This window comes from Chlorocebus sabaeus, chromosome 14, assembly GCF_047675955.1.
Source record: "Chlorocebus sabaeus isolate Y175 chromosome 14, mChlSab1.0.hap1, whole genome shotgun sequence".
Lineage (NCBI taxonomy): Eukaryota > Metazoa > Chordata > Mammalia > Primates > Cercopithecidae > Chlorocebus > Chlorocebus sabaeus.
In genome coordinates, this window is record NC_132917.1 from 24,251,648 (window position 1) to 24,278,821 (window position 27,174).

A 27,174-nucleotide genomic window follows, 5' to 3' on the forward strand; every position below is an offset into this window, starting at 1 on the left:
AGGTAGGTATTGGGAGAGGTTGGATAACAGTTACAAAATTATAGGTTAGATAGGAGGAATAAGTTTTGGTGTTCTGTAGCAATGTAGGGTGACTATCATTAACAAGAATTTAGTGTGTATTTTTAAATAGCTAGAAGAGAGGATTTTGAATGTTCCTAACACAAAGAAATGATGAATGTTTGAGGTGATTGATATGCCATTACCCTGATTTGATTATTACTCATTCTATATATGTATTGAAATATCACTGTACCCCATAAATATAGTTACTAAATGTCAATTTTTTAAAAAGCTATTTTTCAAATGATAAAAAAATTGTTTTGTAGAATGTTAATTTTCTCTATTCCATTTTATTAAAATATATGCAATTTTATTTTTGTTTGCTTCAAGAGAAATGTCCCAGTGTAGTTTGTATATTAATTATGCATATCTTAATGAATTCAGAATAGTACTTTAAATATATTAAGTTTACTTACTGCTCCCCCACCCATTTTCCAAAGTAGACTGCATTAATTTCATGTGATTGATCCAAGTAGATCCAATTGATTGACTTACTGTTTTCCTAATTTCAGATTCCAATTACAGCTACATCAGAGAATGAGTTAATCTCCTCAGAAATCACTAAATACTACTCTGAGGGGCTTAGAAATTAACAGGGTAAGTTGAATATCATCTTAAATACTATCTGAATTTTTACAGTGAATTCCTAATTTGGGCCTATAGTGTGTGAGGAAACAAGTTGGACACTGGGAAGAAGATTCTTACTTTTATTTTCCATGCCTGTAGTGGTTTTCAGCTTTCTTTTGAATCAGGGCCCCTTTGAGAGTCTACTTAAATCTGTGTAGATCTTTTCACAAACATTCACACATGTTCAGTCAGAGTTTGAAGATCTTCAAAAATTTCCTAAAGTTCACAGACCCTTGGGCAACCCTGTGCTTTGCAGTTTTTCAGACATTTTTGCAGGCTTTGTTTCTCTTTTAAATATTACAACTCTGTGAATTAATGACTGGTATTGATATTTTACATTGAAGAAACCGGTGCTCAAAATGGTATGTGACTTTTCTTGTAATGCAGCTGTCAAATGTGAGGCTAGAATTGAAGACTTTCCCAAATTTTAATAATACTGTCGGCTTTTTTTAAGGTTTTTTCTTCTTAGTATGTCAGATTGCTCCTTAGTAAGATTGTGTCGACCTTTGCTCATTGTCAGCAAGTGAGCATGTCTGCTTCACCACATTATCCCACTGGTGTTCCCCCACCCTAGTGTTTGCTAAATTGGCATGTAGATAATTGCATTTCATTTTAATTTGTTTCTTTGTTGTATTTAGAGTTCTCTATCCACTTATCCATTGGAGTCTTACCAATTTTTATACTATTGTGTATGAATTTTGAATATATTAAGAATATTAACTTTGTCATGTTTTGTGCAAATACATTTACCCTTTCTATTTGCCTTTTTACTTTGTGATTTTTTTATGTATAGAAGTTTTGAAATGTTTAAGTATTCAGACCTACTTTTTCCTCTACATTTTTTCTCTTTTTTTAGTGTAGAAATTTCTAAATGTTTGATACATCTCAGTGAATGCAGACACTTACATTCACAGATTTTTTTTTTAACATAATGGCAATCTAAATGATTAAAAAAGGAATGTCAGTTAAGTTACAGTTTTTTGACTTTGTCATGTGTTTATTGGTTTTTCATCTTCTTTGAATATTTTAAAATATTTAATCTTTCATAATTTTTATAAATGATATGTAGAAATCTAGATTAGTTCTGATAGCATTTAGTAAATGTTTCATTTTTACCCAGATTTCAAAGTATAGTTTACCCAGTGTAACATTTTCACATACACGTATATTTCTTTGTCTCTACTAAAGTTCCTTTGATCTAATTATCTGTCATGGCATAATTATATATTTTTAATGTTATTGTAGCTTTAAAGTGTTCTTTTATGAGTTTTTCAAAACTGTTTTATTCTTTGGTATTTTTCCAAATTAACTTGAGAATATATTCATCAAATTAAAAAGTAAACATATGAAGGATTTTTAATTATGATTGCATTGAGTTTAAAGATTCATTTGGGGCCAGGGGTGGTGGCTCACACCTGTGATCCCATCACTTTGGGAGGCTGAGGCAGGTGGATCACCTGAGCTCAGGAGTTGGAGACCAGCCACGGCAACATGGAAAAACCCCGTCTCTACTAAAAGTACAAAAAATTAGCTGGGCATGGTGGTGGGCTTCTGTAGTCCCAGCTACTCGGGAGGCTGAGGCAGGAGAATCCCTTGAACCCAGGAGGTGAAGCTTGCAATGAGCCGAGATCATGTCACTGCACTCCAGCCTGGGAGACAGAGCGAGACTCAGTCTCCAAAAAAAAAAAAAAAAAAAAAAAAAAAAAAAAAAATTAGCTGGGCCGGTGGTGTGCACCTGTGGTCCACGCCTATGGTCCCAGCTACTCGCGTGACTGAGGTGCGAGAATTGCTGGAGCCTGTTTGTTTGTTTGTTTTTTAAGACAAATATCTTCCTCTCTCGCTCAGGCTGGAGTGCAGTGGCATGATCTGGGCTCACTGCAGCATCTACCCATCAGGCTCAAGGGATTCTCCCAGCTCAGGCTTCCTAGAAGCTGGGACCGCAGGTGCACAGTGGCACAATCCCAGCTCTCTGCAACTTCTGCCTCCAGGGCTCAAGTGATCCTTCCACCTCAGCCCCAGAGTATGCCCAGCTAATTTTTGTTTTTTGTTTTTGTTTTTGTAGAGACGGGGTTTCACCACATTGCCAAGGCTGGTCTCAAACTCTAGGCTCAAGCAGTCTGCCTGCCTTGGCCTCCAAAAGTGTTGGGATTATAGGTGTGAGCCACCATGCCTGGCCAGCTTTTATATTTCTTTGTGCTTTTTCTACACATAATGCAACTTGGAATTAGATCTCTGTCCTCTCAGAGACTTTCCTTATGCTGTCTGGCCCCCAGGAGCCTCTTTTCCTAGTCCTTTCACTGGTAGCAGGGGTTTCTTTCTCCTCGAGTCTTAGTGTCCCCTTCCCCCACTGTTATGCCCCAGAGAAATACATAGTGAAGATTCTTCCCATATTCTTCCTACTACTCTGGCCCCTTTCCCATTTCTCAGGACAGAAGGACAGGTTTCTTTTAGGCTTTCAGATGTGCTGCCTCAGTAGTGCAGCTTCATGACTTAGACTGGCTTTGAGGCAGAGTCAGCAGAGAAGAAAAAAAAAAAAAGAAGAGTAAAGAAACTGGGAACTCCCCTCATACTGCTCCAAACCACATACTTTGTAGCCCACAGATGCTTGTTTTATACCCACTAGAAAGAGGGGGTTTCTCCTGGAGTTTTGCCATGTATGTCTGCTGCTTAATTCTGGGACTCTGCCCACCCTCAGGTCAGAGTGGTAGATAAAGAAAGGATTAAAAAAATAGTAAAGTTACCTTCATATTGGTTATTCTTCACATTTTGTCTTTCTTCTCCAACATACCTGACATTGTTACTTTTCAGTTTTCAGGAAGTTGCTTTTAGTATTCTGCCCAGAGTTTTTAGTTGTAATCAGTGAGGGAGATAGGCTGTAAAGGGCTTATTCCATCTTGACATTGACTGAAAGTCATATTATTTCATTTTGAAAACAATTTTTATTTTCCCAAAATTCTTCTTGTTCCTTGATTATTATAAGAACAGATTTTTTTGTTGTTGTTGTTGTTCTGTGGATATATTGGCCTCTTGAATCTCTCTCAAGATACCAATAAAGTTAGGAAAATTTTATTTATTTTTGTTGCCTTACTGTATTTTCTTTGGGTCATTGTGTCTCTACTTCTTCACCTTATTGCCTCCGTTGGTTTTTATTAAGTGGCCAGTGATGGTTAGCTTTCTTCTTTACAGTATTTTCAAGTAAAGGTCACAGTCAGTGGTTGTCTTACTTCAATGTATATAACCATTGCTTAGCGGCCCAGGTAGAATGTAGGTTCCTGGTCCTATGGACAAAAATCTGATTCAGTAAGTCTAGAGTAGGGCACATAAACACCTTAAATTATTTTGATGCTGATAGTTGAATGATAGCCTTTGAAATCTTGGAAACTGGTGTAATTCTGTACAGATCATTATTCCCCTTCACAAAATACTGTTTTACCCACTGAGCATCGTGGCTGACCATGGGACTCTGTAGTTGGCTTCCTGCTTGCTGTGGTGAGTGAGAGGTGGGCTTTCCTTTACCCTCCCCTCCCCTGTCCCCCATCTCTCCTCCCCTCCCCTCCCCTTCCTCATCCCCTCCCCTTCTTCATCCCCTCCCCTCCCCCCTCCCTCCTCCCCTCCCTCCTCCCCTCCCCTCCCCTCCCTCCTCCTCTCCCCTCCCTTCCCTCCTCCCCTCCCCTCCCTTCCCTCCTCCCCTCCCCTCCCTTCTCCCCTCTCCTCCCCTCCCTCCTCCCCTCCCCTCCCCTCCCTCCTCCCCTCCCCTCCCCTCTGTAGAGGTGAAGTCTCTGTATGTTGCCTACGCTGGTGTGGAACTCCCAGCCTTAAGCGATCCTTCCACCTCGGTCTCATTGGGATTACAGCCCTGAGCTACCGTCCCTGGACTCATTTTTCTTATCATGCACTTGCAGAGACAAGGCTGATAGCAGGGCCCTGTCCCTCAGTTTCTGCTGTAGGAAAGGAATTTTTCTGCTGGAAGAGTTCTGATTAGTTCTGAGTTGTCTTCCTTTCCCCACCCCCTCTCTCCACTGAGATTGTCTATAGCCTGCTATTATCTCCATTTCAAAGTTCACACTATAAGCCATCAGACAAAGACTTTAGACTCATGATAAATGCTGTGGCTGACACTTACTTGTCATTAGAGTTGTACTGGCCATCACTGGTGGTTTTTCACTCAGTTGTTTTGTGACCTGCCCTTCTGACCTGAGGTCTTTAGTAGGAGAAGAGGTAGATGAATGGGCTCAGTCTGCCATCTTCAACTGAATGTCCACTGTTAATCTTAAGGTGATATTGGTTTCTAATGTGCGAAGTATTTCTGTTCAATTCTCAGATAAAATAATCATCATGAAATCTGTAGTAGGATCACACCTTATTCATACTCAGGTGTGCAAGAAAATATAGCTTCTTTATTTTTCTTATCTGTTCCTTTTGATGAACCCTGGTCACTGGATGGCCTGAGGAAGAGTACCAGACTTAACTCCCATCTGGTAAACTGGGTCTTATCCAATAGTTTAAATTGTTCTGTTTGGATATTTCAGCTTCTGGATACTACTCATTCAAATATTATCTCCTCCTCAGACCTGCCCATAACAGAATCTAGACTTATGGGTTGGTTTGTGTGAACTTGTAGTGGTGGAAGCACACCAAGACCCTCAGTCTATGTACTATCTTCTCTGGTTTCTTACTGGTCTCTCCCTGGAACTGTGGCCACTGAGGTTTACAACTAGTAAACTAGCAAACGATATTACCCGAGACCTGTTCTTTTGACTCCTGGGATTCATTGGCCATCTTTCCTGGTGTCACAGATAGCCTGAGGTCTGGGTTGGCCCTCTGAGCCAGGTATTCTCTCTTCCAGGCCTCTTGCTGTGGAATTACTTTGCCCCTCTGGCAAACTTGTCATTCTGTATCTTAAGTTACCTTTCCCGTACTACTTTAGAGCACACAGAAATTTCCTAGTACCTTCCATGGCACATGAGAAATAAGGGAGATGCCAGAGCTGATCTCACATTCCTCCTCAACCTTCCTGGTTTCTGTGCATATATTTTGGTGTGGCTATCTCCAGCTTCTGTTGAGTAGGCATAGGGAGAGGAAAGAAGTTGGTGGTGTGTGTGTGTGTGTCTGTGTGTGTGTGTGAGAAAGTGTGTGTGTGCACATGTGGCAGGGAAGTTCCTGGAAGGCAGTCATTTTGTACAGTCTTAGTGGGAAGTGAAGCTGACCGTTCTAGCTCCCAGATTTCCTTACTCCCTCAGATATTCTTTTCTTCTGCAGCCTTTGCCTGAAAGATGATGGGAGTATTGGTCACTTGCATCTTCTGTCTCTGTCTCACCTTTTAATCCCACAATCCTTTGTCCAGAATCAGGTGTTTGGGGATATAATTTATACTTTTTCTAATTTATATCATCTTTCTACCCTAATTGACAGGCCCCATGTTCTAACTGTCATGAGCAGAAGGGATATCTGCTCTGTACTATGGAAGAAACTATAATCCTACTCTTTCAATCTTGGCCAGAATATATTAGTGTCTAACAAATTCCTTCATTGGGAAAACCAGACTTTCAAAAACTTTTATCTTACTGTAAAATTCTTTCTTTAATTCATAAGGTAAATATTAACTATTTCTTTCTCTTTTCATTTTTAAACTTTACCAAAGATATATGGATGCTACTCATAGAATAGGAGGGAAGTCAGTGGAAGGAAAAGCAAATGAGAAAAGCATACTGGTATCTTTTCATAATCATGAGAGCATATCTACTTTCAGTACTCCCATTTCTCAAGACTTCCTTGGCTTTTCTTACATTTACTTTTTTAATTGTAGTAGAGATTCTTATAAGATTATGTTTCTAAAACATGTTATAGTTACTTGATTTGTATTAAGCTTATAACTTTGATATTTTTAATTATAGTCTTCTCAAATAGGAAAATAGTATGTGTCTCTATTTTTTCAAATCTTCTTAAAATATTTATCAATAAGGTTTTATAAAATTAGGAATGTGGATTTAATATATAGGTCTCACATTCTTTTTGGGAATTTTTTTTTTCTTTTTAGTTTTTTTGTTTTTAAGAGAGTAAAATCCAGGTTGCAACTCAGTTTCTTGTGCCTTGCAGCTCTTCCCTATGTGGACCCATGGCACTTTGTTTGTCTTTTGTAGAATTCCTCATGTTTGTGTTTTCCAAACTGTAGTCAGCTCAATGCAGGGAATCAGACATTGCTTGTCTTTATTTGCCTTAGTGCCAACAAATTCCTGCTCATGATAGGCATGGGGAAATCAGCAATTCTTTTGCTCCTTTCCTAATTTCTTTTCTCCATAGGACTTACCATATTCTAACATACTATATTGCTTATTTGTTTTATTTATTGTCTGTCTCTTCTCACTAAATTATAAATGCCATGCAGGCAGAGATTTTGAACTGTTTTGCTTACTGCTGTATTCCTAACACCTAGTGGGGCATCTGTCACGAAGATGACCAGTATTTGTTGAATGATTAATAAATTATCAAAATTTAGATATTCACCTAAATTATATGATCTATAAAATACTGTAAGTATAAACTTCTGGTATGAAAAAAGTAGTAACGTAATTGGAAAGGTACATTAAAAGCTAGGAAGACCTTAATATGAAATCTACTCCTGTTCCATTTTGTGAAATGAGCAAGAGATGAAATAATTTAAGCACAAAGGCCAAGCTAATTGTGGAAATGGACCAAGAATTTAATGTCACCTGGACATGTGGTAAGCAGTATTTATGATTGTAGTTAAGAAAAAGTACAGGTTCTGCAATCAGACATTTCTAGGCAAGTTTCTTGATTTCTCTGTGCCTTAGTTTCCTCCCCTGCAAACTAGGAAAAAATGTATCTTTCTCACAGATTGTTCTAAGACGTCTATGAAATAAAGTGCAGTAACTCTTAGCACACTGCTTGGCATTTAGTGAAGGCTCAAAAAGTTAGCTTCCATTATTACTGTTTGGAATATCTGCCATCTGTAGCTTGTGGATGTGACAGTTCTTTAGTTTTTGGTGGGGCTTTAAAAAAATAGTTTCTAGAGACCAGGCTATCAAATCTTTCCTTCAATCCCTCTAATATGCCAAGCTCCCCAGTTCTCCGAATTGATGCATCTGCTCTTCTGTTGGCCTAGAGAACACTCTTCTCTGACGTGCTTTGCTCCTTTAACACCTACTTATCTTTCAGGTCTCTTCCTATTTCTTTCATTTTTAAATTTTTATTTTAAGAATTTATAAATATATACAAAAGTAGAGAGTATGATGAATCCATCACCATTTCTATGTATCCATCAATAGCTGTGAGGATTTGATCTCTTGAAAACCACCATCAATAGCTGTGAGGATTTGATCTCTTGAAAAATTAAAGAAAGTTTTCTTGAAATCCCAGTAAATACTTTTTATTATTTTCTTCCTAGCACATTAACACAATTTGCAGTTATGTGTTTAGTGTCTCTTTTCTCCATTAGTTTATAAGCTTCATAAAAGCTTGAGTTTTGTCTGTTTTCTTTATTGTGATGTATCCCGTGTCTCATACAGTGCCTGAAATATGATAGGTTCTCAAGTATGAAAGGAATGAATTATTTAATAACTGACAAGGTCACTAAGGGGTTTGAAAAGATGAGCATTTGATGAAAACTTTTTGAAAAAGTTGGTAAGAATGACTTAGACAGCTTTATATTAAAATGATAGGTACCGTTTTAGGCTCAGATTCATATACTTATTAAGCAACCTTGTGCTCTTAATTTTTTTCCAAGTAAGCTTCTGTGTAAAGCAAACTCAGTGACCTTGTGACGAGAATATTAGTTGAGTTTATAAGATATCGTCCATAGTCAATACCTAAATTAGCTTTGGGGGATCACTCTTGGGTAAGGTAAAATGATCCCTTGAGGTGCTGGGCCTTCTGGGCTGAGAGATCAAGCACCCTGATGGCTCTTAGAGACATTATCATGTTGAAGCCTTTGCCCAGCCATCAGCCTACTCCTTGTTGCTATAGCTTCATTTGACAAAATTTAAAAAAACTGTTTTTCTCCTCAAATTGCTATCACCTCCTTTTTTTTTTTTTTTTTTTTTTTTTTTTTTTTTGATGCTGTTTTGAACCAGTAACCATGGTTTCTTATAGAGGCTCCTTGGGAGCTTTAAAAACATCAGTCAGTTTCACAGCTGGAAGCAGAGTGATCTAGATAAAAGCATAAGAAAAAAGCTTACTGAGGGTTCCTCCCCCCCCCCCCAGCCCGTTACAACAGTTCTTTCATTAGGGAGCACTTTGCATAAAGTGAAATGTTCTCTGTTCCCACGGAAGTAGACATTTTAATTTAAATCAACAGTAAGGTAGCACCTGGTTCCTTTTTAGAGTCTAGAAAAGGGAGGTAATACTACCATTCACCTGTCTTTCACCTGAACCTACCCTGTCTCTGTGCCCTTCTCTTTTGTTTCTATTTTCTTACCATCTTTCTGGGCCAATGATGAGTGATAGTAATACTGACATTTGGGGTTCAAGATGGATGAAGTCGTGAAGTTGTAGCTTTGAATTAATGAGGGAAAAAGGAGTTAAGTAGCAATAAAAACGTGATACAATGGTACCAGAAGTTTATTTGCCAGGATCAAGAAGAGTCAAGGACTGACTCTTGTCAGAAGGCCAGAGTGAGTAATTTGTTAGAAGTCAAGGTTGGCAGCAAGCACTGTCTTGATGGATGGCACTATTGAGAAGGGAAAGGCAACCTATATTTATTAAACTCTTTACAGAAAAGCTTGCCGACCCTCATTGAGATAGACTGGATCAGTCTACCTTGGATTGGATATGAGAATGGTTATATTGCGGGGAAAGCACACTCTTAGGTTATACTGCTTGTAGATATTAGTATAGCAGTGGCATAAAAGGAGGGTGCTGTGGATTTGGATGAGAGTAGTGGGTCTTCTGGGCCTTTCTTTATGGAAAGTCTAAACCCTGCCTGTGAAAGGAAACTTCAAATGTAAACATTGAATGTTTATTTTTTTACACATTCCTTTGCCCTTCCTACATGTATACCTATGTCCATACTCTCACATGGATTTACTGTAATTCTGTTATTCATATACTTACATAAATGTGGAGTTACACAAGTATCTTAATTGGAAATGACCTTGGAGATCATGTTTCAACATCCTTATTTTACAGGTGGCAAAAACTAAGTCCCTTATAAGTTATATGCCTGATGTCACAAAAGCAGGTTAGTGGCAAGTCTTGGGAGTGAAACCCTGGTTATTTGAATTCCTGTTGTCATGCGTACAGGTATTCACATATAAAGTCTGCCCTGTGAGGCCTCACCCAGTTTATATCTTTAGCTTTAAGTAGCCTTTCTTAGAAAACTAAAACAGCTGAAGAGGAGAGAAGCATTAAATCTAGATTCTTCTAACTTAACTCTTCTACTGATTATCTTTGCAATTTTTAGGAAGTGTACCATTCTTTGATAAACAGAAATAAGAATATAGAAGATAAATTAGAATTATAAAGATTACTGTGTACTAAGATCCTGGTATTTGCTTCATTTCGTGATCCCTTTCACAGTGTAATTTACGTGAAGGAAATGTACAGTTATTCAAGTAAACACAGTGCTAGATTCACAATTCCTAAGTATAATAATTTATAAGTGGAACATTGAAGAATCCAGAATTCATGTTGCTGTAAATATGTTACATAGGCTTGTTTAAATGTTTTCCTTTTGTGAATTCAATAAACAGTAATTTGTAATTTATAATAAAACATGCCTAATTTATGATTTCATAACTTACTGAAAAAAACTTTAAGAAAATTAGGTATCGCACCGGGTGCCGTGGCTCACGCCTGTAATCCCAGCACGTTGGGAGGCCGAGGCGGACGGATCATGAGGTCAGGAGATTGAGACCCATCCTGGCTAACAGAGTGAAACCCAGTTCTACTAAAAATACAAAAAAATTAGCCGGGCATGGTGGCGGGTGCCTGTAGTCCCAGCTACTCAAGAGTCTGAGGCCAGAGAATGGCGTGAACCCAGGAGGAAGAGGTTGCAGTGAGCCGAGATTGCACCACTGCCCTCCAGCCTGGGCGACAGAGCGAGACTCCGTCTCAAAAAAAAAAGAAAAAAAAAGAAAATTAGGTATCATTCAACTGAAAAAACAAAAGGAATATACCAGAAATTATAGCCATTTTATTTTCATGTTCCTGATGGGGGGTATTGCTGTCACAAGTGGGGCAGAGTCATTATTTTTCTCAAATTCAGGATTAGAAAGGTCTTTACTTTTACTGCATCAGAACATAATCATAGAATTTCTTCTTGCTGGTTCCCTGGGGACCCCCTTTAGACAAGAGACATCCTGGGGGAAATTTGCACAAAAGATGTACGTCGGAAACTAAACTACAAGAGCAGATATTAGCATCCTTTTGGTTTGTTGTGCAGATGGTTTGTAAAAACCTTAACATCGGTATTACTTGCCTGTTTTTAATTAACCTCTAAAGAATTGTGTAATTGTTACTTCTTTCCTTCTCTATGATAAGTTAGGCCTCTGAGCTTTCTTTCCTCTTACATTTGAAAAGCATTTAAAATTTTATCCTTAGAAATACAAATACTGAACAAATTAATGTTGTTGTTTCAACATACTTAACCAATCTTAATTATAAATTAGGATGTGATGAGACTGTTTCACTTTTAAAATACATGATTGATGTTTAATCTTTCAGGAATTTAAGCCATTATAGTGATGTAACTGCTTATACTTAGTTTTATGTTTTTATTAAAGTCCTGTCTTTAAATGGATTGTCTCATTGAAGAAAATTAAATGAGCCAAATGTTTGTTTAACTTTGGGATTCTAAATAAATATTTTTCTTATAGTTGTTTTATTAGAATTGGGATTGACATTTATGTAATAATAATGGTTTGATTGTCACTTATCTGGAACTCTGACTTACCAGCGCAGCTCAGTTATCTAAGCTAGTATTTTTCAGTTTTTCAAAACTATGTTTCTATTTGATAGTTGTGAAATCACCTCTTCCTCTTTGCTATTGTCTGAAATTTAAAATAAATAGAACATAACTTGTTTTTAAAAATCAAAAGAATTTTTAAATTCTTTTAATCTTAGATAGTTTAATCTTAGTAGTTTAATCTTAGATAGAAAATACTGCTTTGTTTTCAAACTTATTAGCACACCTCCAATGTATTGAATTCTATTTAAATTTACAAAACGGAAGTTTCTTACATGAGTTTCATGGACTACTTCAGAGGCTCATTAAATCTGATATTATATATAAAGTTTTATCCATGTGGGAATTCTTTTGAGATGAAGTATCTGTAGCTTTATTGGAGTCTTGACGCTTTCTATCACCTAAACAAGGTTAAAAACCGTTTTTGTAGGACCTCTGAAGTATCATACTTTCCAAAAGAGTATTTAAGGTAAATTTGCTTTGCTTTCTAGAATCAATTATAGAATCTTGGTGTAGCCAGCCTCCATTTTTTCAGATGCCACAAGTTGTGATTTACCCAGTGATATTGTAGTTTAATCTTTGTCAAATCAGCAAGGGACACAATGAGGCTTTTTTGATGTCCTAATTGATTTCTTAGGGCCTTTTTAGCCTTCCAACCTCTGCACAGAGGTTATTGAGCTTTCAACTAGGCAAGCAGGTATTAGTATTTGAATACAAAGCTTTTATGGGCACAATAGAGATCTCTGATAATTTGCCTCAATTACTTCGTGAAGTGTTAATGTGTCTCATGTCTTTGCTGTATATGGTGTATGTTCTCACACTGTATGTGGAAGCCCCTGTAGTTGCAGAGGAAAATCTATCTTTGACAGCATCTGTGTTGAGGTGAACTTTCAGGAGTGAGATCATGAGATTTCAGACTATAAGAATCTCAGACCTGTGAGCATTTCATTTATTCATTTAACAAAGATTTATTGTGTGCCTGCTTATGGAGATGGAAGTTTTACTGGTTTTGTGATACCAAAAGAACCCCATTGTGTCCCCTGCTAATTTGACAAGGATTAAACTACAGTATCGTTGGGTAGATCACAACTTGTGGCATCTGTAAAAATGGAGGCTGGCTACACCAAGATTCATTCAGTGATGAATGCAAAGCAAATTTATCTTATAGAATACTTGTGGAAAATTATAAGATCGTGTTCATTTAATAATATCGGTTTAGTTAATATTGGGAAATGTTTTTCTGATTACTTAACCTAAAGAATAAAATGCCATACAGTAATACTGACAGCAGTTCTTATAAAATAGTCCTCAGCATAGTAGTCTCACAGAGTTATGAAATTCTCAAACTACTAGGAATTAAAGAAATCTCCTAATTTAAATATAGGACCAAAGCCAAAAAAAAAAAAAACAAAAAACTTTGTTTTATTTACCATTTTGTACGATTTGATTAAGATTTGACTATCAGGTTTAAGTTAGTGATTTTTTTAGATGTTTTAATTTAGAGGTTATGTTTCACATTGTAAACTTAGATCCTGAATTTTTATATTTAGTAATATAAGATGGCATACTTACAAGTGCAAAGGCTAGAGCAAATTAATTGAAAGTATTCTTAAATAAACTTAAATTTTAATCATTTTTGTGTATACTTAAGATGATTTCAAAATAAGGATTTTATGATTTAATGTGCTATTACATTTCAAAGAATTAAAGACTTATGCTATTCTACAATATTCATTTTAACTGGTATGCTTGAGGTTTATGAACCGTGAGCTTTTGTGTGTATCTTTCCAATCCCTGTTAATCCATTTGGCTTTTCAAACTGGAACAAGATTCTTCAATATTCTAAGTCCTATTTTAAGATTCCTTCGCCAGTTCAGCTCGTGTAAGGAAATAATCCAAAAGGAATATTAACAATGTAATATTTATATTGTGTTTGTTTTTACATACTGTGCTTTTGTGTTTTTACTTTATATGCTTAGGGTATATAATTGGTTTCCAAGGGTCAGTATGTGATGAACAGGGTTTTACCTATGGGAAGTGGGGTTCAGTTGGTACAGGAACCTCAATTATACATCCTTCCTCTTTGTTTCCATGAGTAGTATCCTGAGCTCATAACCTTATGATATATACATGTTATTTTAATTATCTCTTTTCTCAACTAAATCTCCCTCAAATCCTTGAGAACAGAGACATCAGTTAAATCAACTTTGAATCTTCAGAATGTAGCACACAGCAGACATGCAAATATTTTTTAAATGAATGAATCAATTGTGAGACATAAGGGCTTATCTTGGATCCTCTATAGTCACTAAACAAGGTTTTAAACTGGAGAATAGTGTATTGGCCAATGGTTATCTGGAATACCATAATCAATAGGAGTATTGTTTGTGTTTGTGACAGGGGCTGGGGCTGGGGAAGATTTTCAGGAAATGGCTCAGTGGTTGTAGGTGCTGGAGAGTCTGAAATCTGTAGAGTAGGCTGGAAGGCTGGAGACCCAGAATCAGGTGTTACAACTTGATTCTGAAGGCAGTCCTGATGCAGAATTTCTTTTTCCTTGGGCCACCTCAGTCTTTTTCTCTTGAAAGCCTTTAGCTGATTAGATAAGGCCTACTCATATTATGAAAGATAATCTGCTTTACTCACAGTTTACTGATTTAAATGTGAATCTCATCTAAAGAATACCTTCTCCCAGACAGCCAAGCTGGTGTTTGACCAGATATCCGGGTACAATGGCTTAGTTAAATTGACATGTAAAATTAACCAAGTAAGTCATTAATTTCAGTGGGAAAATTCAGCATTCTTATAAATGAAATTAGCTATAAAAAATTGAAATTATTATAAGGAATAGTAACAAGTTATAAAAGAAACGTTCATTGCTATGGCCAGGAATATATTGCTATATTGGAATCTTTAAGGGCAGAATGGAAAAAAAATGAAAGCATATGAACAATTATTATGTAACATATAAATCAGGAAATTTTAAAGGAGAAATGATCAGAATAGGGTGAACTTAGGAAAGTATTCTTAAAGGATATGAATTTTGATAAAAATTTGAAGAAAGTCTGCGTGCTATGCGTATATATGGAGTTGGCAGAGAAGCCTGATAAGTAGAGTACCACAGGCCTTATGAGAGGCTTGGGGAAGGAAGGACAGGGAGAAATTGGCAAAGAGCCTTGCGTACATTTTGAATTTGTTTAGCTGGAGAATTAAAAAAACAAAAATGAAAAAGTTCTTTTAGGAGTTAATTAGGAAGGAAGAGATTAAATGAAAAAATTTCTTTTAAATTTTTCTTATTTTTAAATTTTAAAACATTATTTTAGATTCAAGGGGTACATGTGCAGTTTTGTTACATGGATATATTGCATAACTCTGGGATTTGGGCTTCTATTGAACTCATCGTTCAGATAGTCAAGCTCGGACCCAATTGATAGTTAAAAAAAATCATTTCTTAAAGATCTAGTTTTACATGTATGATGGACTAGAGTGGTTGCTAAGCCCAAGCACAGGAGATGAGGACCTGGACAGAGATTTATAAATAGAAACAAAATCCAAATAGAGAATTGAGACTTCTCAGAGATTGCTGAGAGAATTGACAGAACTGTGTGATTTAATGTTGGAGACAACACAAGAGAGGACATACTAATTTTGCCTAAATTGTCAATCTAGTATTGTAAGAATGATGTTGTCAATTTTGATAGTGATGTGGCAATTTACCAAGATGGGCAAGTGGAATATAAGGAATGATGTACACATATGACTCAGATATTCTCTGGGGTGAAAGTGGTTTTATCATTGTATTCCAATATACTGGACATTCTGAAACACAAAATATAGTATCTTCCTATTAAGGGATGTTATTCTACTTGGTGAAACCGGCATACTTTTATTATAAATTTCATAGTATAACATATAATATTTGAAGATATCAGATATATCACATAAATGGCAAATCATCTCTCTCAGTATAGTCAGTGTCTACTGTGACAAAGCAACAAAAACTGTAGCAGTTTAAAGTGGGAAGGTATTTACAAGTATTTTCTGGGAAGGATTGATGAGTGTCTCAGATTTAGGCCCTTATAGATAGGATTTTTTAAAGTTTTATTTACACAGTGGGGCAAATAGGGAAGCAGAAAGCCCCACAAGTTGGAGGCTTAACTATGGCTTAAATATACTATATTTTTTTCCCCTAAACTATTAATTTGGAATATCTTGTAACTTATATACAGCCCTTTTACTATTTTATTATGTATGGTTAATCTTTTTTTTTTTTTTTTGAGACCAAGTCTCACTCTTTTGTCCAGGCTGGAGGGCAGTGGCATGACCTTGGCTCACTGCAGCCTCTGCTTCCTGGTTCAAACGATTCTTGTGCCTCAGCCTCGTGAGTAGCTGGGATTACAGGCATGAGCCACCATGTCCAGCAAATTTTTGTATTTTTAGTAGAGATGGGGTTTCACCATGTTGGCCAGGTTGGTCTCAAACTCCTGACCTCAGGTGATCCACCTGCCTCTGCCTCCCCAACTGCTGGGATTATAGGCATGAGCCCAGCCAATTAATCATTTTTATATGCTTCAGACTTAGTGCTATTATAATAAAGCCGAACCCTGTAGCTTCAGTTTTATAATTTCCTTTTATTGTATATTCCCCATTCACTTCTTTAGTCTGTCAGTCTCAAAAGTTCATCAAAGTATTGGGCATTTCTTGGGGGCAGCATTGAGATTATGTTTTTTGTTGTTGCTGTTTTTGTTTTTGAGACAGGGTCTGGCTCTGTCGCCCGGGCTGGAGCTCAGTGGTGGTGTGATGTTGGCTCACTGCAACCTCTGCCTCCCTGGCCCAAGCCATCCTACTGCCTCAGTCTCTTGAGTAGCTGAGACTACAGGCATGTGCCACCATGCCCTGCTAATTTTTTGTATTTTTTGTAGAGACAGGGTCTTGCTGTGTTGTCCAGGCTGGTCTCAAACTCCAGAGATCAAGTGATCCGCGTGCCTTGGCCTCCCAAAGTGCTGGGATTACAGGCTCGAGCCACTGCGCCTGTCTGCAATGAAATTATTATGTTTTTTGTTTCCCATTCGTTATTATTTTGTTGTTACTTATACTGTGTATGCCTTTGCTTTCATTACTTTATTTGGCCATAGTCCTAACAATGGCATTAATTGGGATATTCCTTGGGCCAGAGATATATATTCTTATGTTGTCACTGTGCTTGAACTTATATCCTCTTGCTTTCTTTCCAGATAGAAATTTCTTTCAGTGATAGTATTTATTCCTGTGCTTGTTTCTCAAGCCCTATTCTAATTTCCATCCTCTAAACCTTATTGCCTCTTACTGTTATTACTCTCATAGTAAATATCTTCTTTGGATTGCATTCATAGCAATTTATATGATATGCATAGAGTGTGAATTACTGAAATAAAACTATTCTGTTTACCTCACAATATTCTGTACCTCAGTTTTCATCAAGTCAAACTGATTTTCTCTGCAAGTAGTTTGTGTTTTCAATGTTTTAGTACATGTTATTATCTTACAGTATGTAAATAGTAGTGTAAAGATTTGTCATAAAATTACTAGAAAAATAGAATATTTAAAATATGCATGCAATTTACATGGGAAGCTTTATACAATTCTATAGTTTTAGTTTTTTTTTTTTAATGCTGTTCATTTATAAGAGTTAATGAGTCAGTGAAACTACATTTTTAACAATACCAGGAGAAAAGGATTTAATAGATCTTTAACATCTTCTGTTTTTTTGGTTGTTTTTTTTTTTTTGAGATAGAACCTCACTCTGTCACCCAGGCTAGAGAGCAGTGGTACAGTCAGAGTTCACTTTAACCTCCAACTCCTGGGCTCAAGCGATCTTCCCACTTCAGCTTTCCAAATAGCTGGCACTACAAATATGTACCACCATGCCCAGCGAAGTTTTAAAAAAAATTTTTAGAGATGGCATCTCACTGTGTTGACCAGGCTGGTCTCGAACTCCTGCCTGCAAGCTGTCCTTTCACCTCCGCCCCCCAAAGTGCTGAGATTACAGCCATGAGCCACTGCATCTGGTCAGATCCATAACATCTTAATGTCTTTTTCTGACAGTTTTATTGCGGGATTCCTCTAGAGATCATTCTTTGGAAAACAGCTCCTCCTTCCTTCTTTCTTCCTCCCCTCCCCTCCCCTCCCCTCCCCTCCCCTCCCCTCCCCTCTCCTCTCCTCTTTTTTTTGAGGTGGAGTCTGGCTCTGTTGCCCAAGCTAGAGTACAGTGGCATGATCTTGGCTCACTGCAACCTCCGCCTCCTGGGTTCAAGCAATTCTCCTGCCTCAGCCTTCTGAGGGACTGGGATTACAGGCACACACCACCACACCCGGCTAATTTTTTTTTGTATTTTTAGTAGAGACAGGGTTTCACAGGGTTTCACCGTGTTGCCCAGGCTGGTCGTGAACTCTTGAGCTCAGTCTATCCACCTCCCTTGGCCTCCCAAAGTGTTGGGATTACAGGCGTGAGCCACTGCCCCTGGCCCCTTCCTCCTTTGTTTACCGGAGGTCAGAATACAAGAATTCCTTCCTTATCAGGTAGTTTAATTTTGGTTAGAATTATTATGCCTTCACCATTTAATTTTTTCTTGTTATTTCTTCTGTCGTTTCAAAAAATATTCATTATAATTAAAATTTAGGAAGAACACTGGAACTTAATGTAGCTGTCAGAGATATTAACTACAATTTGCTGACAAGACACGTGATTGGGGAAGACTAGCAACAAGTAATTGGATTGTTAAGTAGTAAAGTTTAGCAAGTTTAAAGTAAAGACAGGGTCTCAGTTTGTCACCCAGGCTGGAGTGCAGTGGTGTGATCTCAGGTCACTGCAGCCTTGACCTCCCAGGCCCAAGCAGTTCGCGAACCTCAGCCTCCCCCAGTAGCTGGGACTACAGGGGTGCGCCACCACACCTGGCTATTTTTTTAATTTTTTGTAGATATGGGTTCTCACTATGTTGCCCAGGCTGGTCTCAAACTTCTAAGCTCAAGCAGTCTGCCTGCCTAAGAGCTGGGATTACAGGCATGTGCCACTGCGCCTGGCAACAGTAAAGTTTTAAAAAATAAACTCTAAATTATTTTCTAAATTTATGTAGTAACTAGCACTTTCTTGAATATTTCTTTAGGTAATCAAGACAATCAATATATTTTGGCTAATAAGAAGTAAGGTTAAATTAAAATTTTAAGTTATTTTTATATGAAATATTTAAATATTATTTAAATAAAATATTTTAAATAAAATATTCTCCAATCTCTTTAATCATCTTATAAAAATTTGTTATCCTCCATATAAAAGTAGATATAAAAACATTGTTTAGTATGTTAATGTGAACTAAGCAGTGTCATGTACATCAGCCTCAGAAATGGAATTTTACCAATACTGTGGAAACTCCCTGTGTAAGCCTCTCTCAACGTATTCCTCTTCCTGCACTGTTCCCCAGTGTGTGAACATTATGCTGAATTTTGACTGTTTTGCTCTTGATTTTAAAGAAGGTTTTACTGCATATGTATCTATGCCTAAATTATCTGTTGACCCACTTATTTTATCAAACTTTATAAAAATGATAAGACATACCTACAAGATATTGTGGGTTCAGTTCCAGACTACCACAATAAAGCAAATATTGCAATAAAGTGAATCACACAAATTTTTTGCTTTCCCAGTGCTTATAAAAGTTACATTTATGCTATACCATAGTCTATCTAAAGTGTGCAATAGCATGTCTAAAAAATAATGTATATACCTTAATTAAAACATACTTTATTGCTGAAAATTGCTAACGATTATGTGAGCCTTCAGTGAATCATAATCTTTGCTGGTAGAGGGTCTTACCTCAATGTCGATGGTTGCTGACTAATTAGGATGGTGGTTGCTGAATATTGGAATGCTTGTGGCAATTTCTTAAGACAATGAAGTTTGCAGCATCGATTGGCTCTTCCTTTCACAAAAGATTTCTCTGTAACATGTGATGCTGTTTGGTAGCATTTTTTACCCACAGTATATCTTCTTTCAAAATTGGAATTAGTTTTCTCAAACTCAGCCACTGCTTTACCAAGTTTCTGTAATATTCTAAACCCTTTGTTGTCATTTCACCAGTGTTCACACAGTATCTTCACCAGGAGTAGATAACATCTTTAAAAACCACTTTCTTTGCTTATTTATAAGAAGCATCTCCTTATCCATTAATGTTTTATCATGAGATTGCAGCTATTTAGTCACTTTTCAGGCTCCATTTCGAATTCTAGTTCTCTTGCTGTTTTCACCATATCTGCAGTTAGTTCCTCTACTGAAGTCTTGAAGCCATAAAAGTCATCCATGATGGTTGGAACCAATCTATTCCAGACTCCTGTTAATGTTGATATTTGATCTCCCATGAATCACGAATCTTCTTAATGGCATCCAGTATGATGAAGCCTTTCTAGAAGGTTTTTAGTTACTTTGCCCAGATCCATCAGAGGAATTACTATTTATGGCAGTTATAGCCTTATATAATGTATTTCTTAAATACTAAGATTTGATAGTTAAAATTACTCCTTGATCCATGGGCTGCAGAGTGGATGTTATGCTAGCAGGCAGGAAAACACATTAATCTCTTTGTCTGTCTCCATCAGAGTTCTTGGGTGGCAAGGTGCAGTAACATTTTGAAAGGAATCTTTTTTTCTGAGCAGTAGGTCTCAACAGTGGGCTTAAAATAGTCATTAAACCATGCTATAAACAGACATGCTGTCATCTAGTATTTGTTGTTCTATTTATAGCACACAGGCTGAGTAAATTACACATAATTCTTAATGGCCATAGGATTTTTGGAATAGTCACTGTGCACTGTCTTTACCTTAAAGTCGCCAGCTGCATTAGCCACTAATAAGAGTTAAGTTAGCCTGTCCTCTGAAGCTTTGAACCTGGGCATTGATGTCTCCTCTCTAACTATGAAAGTCCTGAATGGCATCTTCTTCCAATAGAAGGCTGTTTCATCTACATTGAAATCTGCTGTTTACTGTGGCCACTTTCATCATAGTTAGATCTTCTGGATAACTTGCTGCAGTATCTCCATCAGCACTTGCTGCTTTATCTTTATCTTGCACTTTTATGTTATGGAGACAGCTTCTTTAACCATCATGAACCAATCTCTGTTAGCTTCAAACTTCTGCAGCTTCCTCATCTCGCTGTCTTCATAGAATTGAAGATAGTTGGGGGTCTTGCTCTGGATTAGGTTTTAGCATAAGGGAATGCTATGGCTGGTTTGATCTATCCAGACCACTAAAACTTTACCCATATGAGCAACAAGGCTGTTTTGCTGTCTTACTGTTAGTGTGTTCACTGGAGTAGCACTTTAAATTTCCTTCAATAACTTTTCCTTTGCACTCACAACTTCGCTGACTGGTGTAAGAGGCCTAGTTCCAGCCTGTCTTGGCTTTTGACGTGCCTTTCTCCCTAAGCTTAATCATTTCCAGCTTTTGATTTAAAGTGAGAGGCATGTGACTCTTTCTTTCACTTGAACAGTTAAAGGCTATTGTAGGGTTATTAATGGACCTAATTTTAGTATTATCGTGTCTCAGGTAATAGGGAGATGGCTGGTTTGGTAGACCAGTTAGAACATACACATTTGTTGATTAAGTTCACTGCCTTATATGGGCTTACATGTTCATGGTGCCCCAAAACAATTACAGTAGTAACACCAAAGATCACTGATTACAGATCATCATAAAAGAAATAATAATAATGAAAAAGTCTGAGATATTGTGAGATTTTCCAAAATGTGACACAGAGGCACAAAGTGAACACATGCTTTTGGAAAAATGGCACCAATAGACTTGCTTGGATCAGGGTTGCCACAAACCTTCAATTAATAAAAAACACAGTATCTGCAAAGCCCAGTAAGTCAAAGTGCAATAAAAGGAGGTATGCCTGTATATTGTATGTGTTCTTCTACTATCTACGTTTTACGTTTTTTCAATTTTTAAATACTTATTTATGTTGCTCTGTAGGACATTTATTTTCCTGGCTTTATACTATTCAGTTATGGGTATGTGACAGTTTGTTCTATTGTTGATCGATACATTGTTTTTTTCTACTATGAACAACTGAGCGATGAGTATTCTTAAACTTATTTTGTGGTATGCGTGTGCAAAAGTATCTCTTCCTGGAAGTAGAATTGCTGAGTTATGGGGTTTGTGCATATTCAATTTCAGATAATGCCAAATTATTTTCCATTTTGGTTTGTGGCAGAGGATGGCTAGATATACACTGAAAATTTCCTCTTCTTCCTGGGCACAGAGTTAGGTTGAATTTTCCACCTCTCTTGCATCAGGAATGGCCATGTAAATGAATTCTAGTCAGTAGAATGTGAGTAGAAGTAATCTATGCCACTTTTAGGCCTGGCCCACAAAAATCTGCCATGCATTATCGTTTAGTTTCTCTTCTCCCATCTTTTGGCCAAGTTTTGTTTCTTTCATACCAATTCCTATACCTTTTTCTACCTGTTACTGTGCTGGCTAGACTTGTACAGTGTTGGATAGAAGTGGGGATTAATGAGTGTTATTTGTAATTTTAAAGAGCATGCCTCATGTATTTCACAGGTATCTACAGTGTGTTCTGTGTTCTCTATATTACCTTTATGAAGCAAGGAGGTTCTCTTTAAGATTTTTTTAATTTTATTTTATCAGGAATGCTGAGTTTAATCTAATGTTTTACCAGTAATGATTGAGATGAACATTTGGGATTTCTCTTTTGTTTTCTTAATCTTGTGAATGATATTTATACCTTCATAATTTTTATTTTTTTAATTTTTATTGTTATTATAAATTTCTTTGGTGACAGAGTCTCTGTTGCCAAGGCTAGAGTGCAGTGGTGCGATCTTGGCTCACTGCAACCTCCCTCCACCTCTCGAGTTCAAGAGATTCTCCTGTATCAGCCTCTCAAGTAGCTGGGATTACAGGCGCCTGCCACCATGCCCAGCTAATTTTTGTATTTTTAGTAGGGACAGGGTTTCGCCATGTTGGCCAGGCTGGTCTCGAACTCCTGACCTCAAGTTATGCACCCGCCTCGGCCTCCCAAAGTGTTGGGATTACAGGCGTGAGCCACAACGCCTGGCCTCATACTTTCATAATGTTAAACTGCACTTGTATTTCTAGCATAAACTCAGCTTGGTCATGAGATGTATTAATCTTTTGTTCATCACTTTCTTCAGTTTGAAGTATTTTTTATATGAGTATTTCAGATACTCCCAAACTTTCCAGTTCATGGTATCCTCAAATCAAAGAAATACCTAACAACTACATTTGTTTAGTTTCAAACAAGTTAGTATGTATGTCCTTACAACTTGTTAGTTATTTGAAAAAATCATACACTTAAATTCAATATATTTTTATTTTAATTGTAAATAACCACAGTCCCTTGCTAATGGGATATGTGTGCACCTCAGAGCAATGCATAACTTCTCAAACCTTGGAATCAGATAAGGCATTGCGGTTGCCATGCTTACTTCTTGTTCCATGTTGATTTTCACTCAGGGATGCTCTTTTTCTTTTCTTTTCTACTCTTTTCTTTTCTTTTCTTTTCTTTTCTTTTCTTTTTTTTTTTTTTTTGAGACGGAGTCTCGCTCTGTCGCCCAGGCTGGAGTGCAGTGGGGCGATCTCGGTTCACTGCAAGCTCCGCCTCCCAGGTTCACGCCATTCTCCTGCCTCCCAGGAGCTGGGACTATAGGCGCCCACCACCACGCCCGGCTAATTTTTTGTATTTTTAGTAGAGACGGGGTGTCACACTGTTAGCCAGGATGGTTTCAATCTCCTGACCTCGTGAGCCACTGCACCTGGCAGGGATGTTCTTTTTCACAGCAACTACCATAAACTCAGATTTATAAGGATAATACATCATTGAAAGGAAAGCGGTACTATTTAATTTTGAAATTATTTGGTGTCAGACAGATGTTGTATTGCATAATTTGGGAAACCCTGAATTTTGGAGAATCAGTAGTTAGAATGTGAACAGTGAGGGATACTGTGTTTTTTTGTTCTTTGTTTTTTTTGGAGTCTATTTGATATTTATATTTTATTAAGATAAGTTGGAATAACAGGATATCAGCTATATCTTTAATAAAATTTACTATAGTCATTTTCTGTGTTGAGTTTGAATTATGAGGGATACTTGTGTCTATGTACAATTTTGCATCTATGATCAAGAGTGAGACTGGCCAGGTGCGGTGGCTCACGCCTGTAATCCCAGCACTTCGGGAGGCCAAGGCGAGTGGATCACGAGGTCAGGAGATCAAGACCATCCTGGCTAACACGGTGAAACCCCATCTCTACTAAAAATACAAAAATTTATCCGGGCGTAGTGGCGGGCGCCTGTAATCCCAGCTCCTCGGGAGGCTGAGGCAGGAGAATGGTGTGAACCCGGGCGGGGGGCGGAGCGGGGCGCGGGGAGTGGAGATCGCACCACTGCACTCCAGCCTGGGAGATAGAGTGAGACTCCGCCTCAAGAAAAAAAAAAGTGAGATTGACCTACTTATTTTCATTTCTTACACTATATATTTTCTCTTTCTTGAAGAGTTTACATAAGACTGAAATTGTTCTTTGAGTTTGGTAAAACTCAACTTTCTTTGTGAGATTTTAAAAAATTATTGTGGTTGAATTCGTTTTTCTTTTTCATACCTGTATTTTCTTATGTAATACCATATAATACACCTTTAAGGCTGGACAATCTTATACCAAGAACACAAAACAAAGTCTGTTTGGAGTTGATTCTAAGTAAGTTTATCGCTTAGTCACTAAATGTTGTACTTTTAAGCAAAACTAACTCGTAGTTTTAGAGAAGATTGTAAATTATTGGTTTAGTTTCCTTCATGACTATAGGATTATTTAGTCTTTTCATGTCTTCTTGTGTCATCTTTCAGAAAACAACTTTTTTAGCAGTAATTTTAGATTTACAGAAGAGTTGCAAGAATAGTATATTGAATTCCCATTTGAAATGACTTTTAAAAATACTGTCAATGACCCAGTTCCCCTATTATTATTATTATTATTTTGAGAGAAAGTCTCGCTCTGTCTCCCAGGCTGGAGTGCGATGTCACTTTCTCTGCTCACTGCAACCTCCGCCTCCGGTGTTCAAGCAGTTCTCCTGCCTCAGCCTCCTGAGTAGCTGGGACTACAGGCACGTGCTATTTTTTTGTATTTTTAGTAGAGAGGGGGTTTCACTATGTTAGCCAGCATGGCCTCTATCTCCTGACCTCGTGATCCGCCCGCCTCAGCCTCCCCAAGTGCTGGGATTATAGACATGAGCCACCACACCTGGCCAGTTCTCCCATTAGGTACGTTTGTCAAAACTAAGAAACTGACACCGGCTCACTGAACTTTAGACCTTATTTAGATTTCAACAGGTTTTTTTTTTATTGTTTTTGTTTGTTTGTTTGTTTGTTTCATTTATATCCTATATGCTCTTTCTGTCCAGGGTTCCCAGAGTATCACATTGTATTTAATTGTCATGTCTTCCCAGTCTCCTCTGGTCTATGACACTTCCTGGTTTTCTTTATTTTTGTAACCTTGATTTTTCCTCTTGAGGAGTACTGGGCAGATACTCTCTCTGTCGGCGTTTGTCTGATGTTTTCCTTGTGGGATTGTGGGAAAACTAACATAGAGAGGAAAGGCCTTTCTCATCACATCATTTTAGGGGGCATGTAATATCCATGACATCACTGATGGTGTTAAATTAACCTTCATCACTTGGTAAAGTAGTGATTGCCATGTTACTCACTGTAAAGTCATTATTTTTTCTTTTCCCTACTTAATTGTTTGAAAGCAAGTTACTAAATCACCTTCAAGGCTGAAGACCTGGGAATTAAGTTTCACCTCCCAGAGGGAGGAGTAGCTACATAAATTATTTGAAATTCTTCTGTAAGAAAGATTTGTTTCTTGTTCTCCATTTAAAATATTTATTTAACCATATGTTTATATCACTGTGTCCTAGGTTAGTTTTAGTGGGTTATGTATCTTTTTAATTGAATTTACTGTTTACATTTGTTTTCAAATCTATTAGTTAAATGTTTTCAACAAAAACATTGATCTTTGCTTTCTCAGTTGTTAAGTTCTCCCTTTCATTTTTAATTACCTTGTGTTATTTTCTTTCTTGATCTCATTGGCAGTATTTTTAAAAGTCATTTCAAAGAACCAGGCTGGGTGTGGTGGAGCAGGGCCATCCCAGCAACTCTGGAGGCTGAGACTAGAAGGATTGCTGGAGTCCAGGAGTTAAAGGCTGCAGTGTGTTATGATCATGCTTGTGAATAGCCACTGCACCTCCGTCCTGGGTAACATAACAAGACCTCTTAAAACATAAAAAAGGACCAACTTTTGGTTTAATTATTCTCTTTGTTGTGTGTTTGATTTCTGTTTCATCAATTTGTGCTTTTATATTTGTGCCCTTTTTTTTTCTTGGTGAGGAAGTTCTTTCTGGTAACTTCTTAGACATTTAGCTCAATTTTCAGTCATTCTTCTTTTCTAACGAAAGCATTGATGGGAATACATTCTCTGAGTATTGCTTTTACTACATTTTATGATTTCGAAATGTGGTGTTTTCATTATTTTTTCATTCTTGGTTTTAAATATTTATAGCTTTTTCCTTGAGTCATATGGTATGGTTTTAAGTTTTGAAATGTATGACAATTTTATGTCTTTTTCTTATTGACTTTGAATTGCATTGTGATCAGGGAATGTAGTCTTTCTGGTAGTAATCGTTCCATTTTCTCTAGCATGTCTTTTAACCTCCTATATTTTTCATTTCTTTGTGACTGTAAGTTGCATTCTTTTTTTTTTTTTTTTTTTTTTTTTTTTTTTTTTTTTTTTTTGAGACAGAGTCTCACTCTGTCACCGAGGTTGGAGTGCAGTGGCGCTGTCTCTGCGCACTGCAACCTCCGCCTCCCAGTTCACCGAATCTCCTCCTCAGCCTACGGAATAGCTGGAACTACAGGTGCTTGCCACCATGCCCGGCTAATTTTTTTTTTTTTTTTTTTTTTGTAGAGTCAGGGTTTTACCACGTTAGCCAGGTTGGCCTTGATCTTCTGACCTCATGATCCGCCTGCATCAGTCTCCCAAAGTATTGGGATTACAGGCGTGAGCCACCGCGCCTGGCCTGTAGGCTGCATTCTGAATAGTTTTGTCATTTCTGTGTTAACAGTTCACTGACTCTGTTTATTTACTTCTTCCATTATGATTTTACTTGTGATGTTTTTCAATTCTTGTAGTTCTATTTGGTTATTTTTCAGATTTGCCTGTTCGTTTTTTTATATTCTCTCGAGCTTTACTAGTATTTTTGATTTGTTCCATCTTTTTCTCTTAATGTATTAAGCATATTTAATATTCTGTATTTGATAATTCTAATATCTGAAATTTTACTACAAATTTTGTTGTTTGTTTTCTCCGGCTCTTTCTAATAGTGCCTTATTTTATTTATTTATTTATTTATTTATTTTTTTTTTTTTTTTGAGATGGAATCTTGCTCTGTCGTCCAGGCTGGAGTGCAGTGGCGCGATCTCCACTCACTACCAGCTCCACCTCCCAGGTTC

The 27,174-nt window shown here is 37.2% G+C and overlaps 1 protein-coding gene across 9 annotated transcripts in view; it reads left to right on the plus strand.

The window, feature by feature from the left end:
- Positions 1-27,174, plus strand: part of NCOA1 (nuclear receptor coactivator 1) — a 276,492-nt gene that overhangs the window by 84,851 nt on the left and 164,467 nt on the right. For 3 of the 9 annotated variants that reach the window (XM_073022820.1, XM_038006638.2, XM_038006637.2), the window contains exon 1: positions 573-657. The exons of the other annotated variants lie outside the window; for them this stretch is intronic. The gene's annotated coding sequence lies outside the window, so the exon portion shown is untranslated. Of the gene's footprint in view, positions 1-572; positions 658-27,174 lie in introns of those variants that run through there. 9 annotated transcript variants of the gene reach the window in all.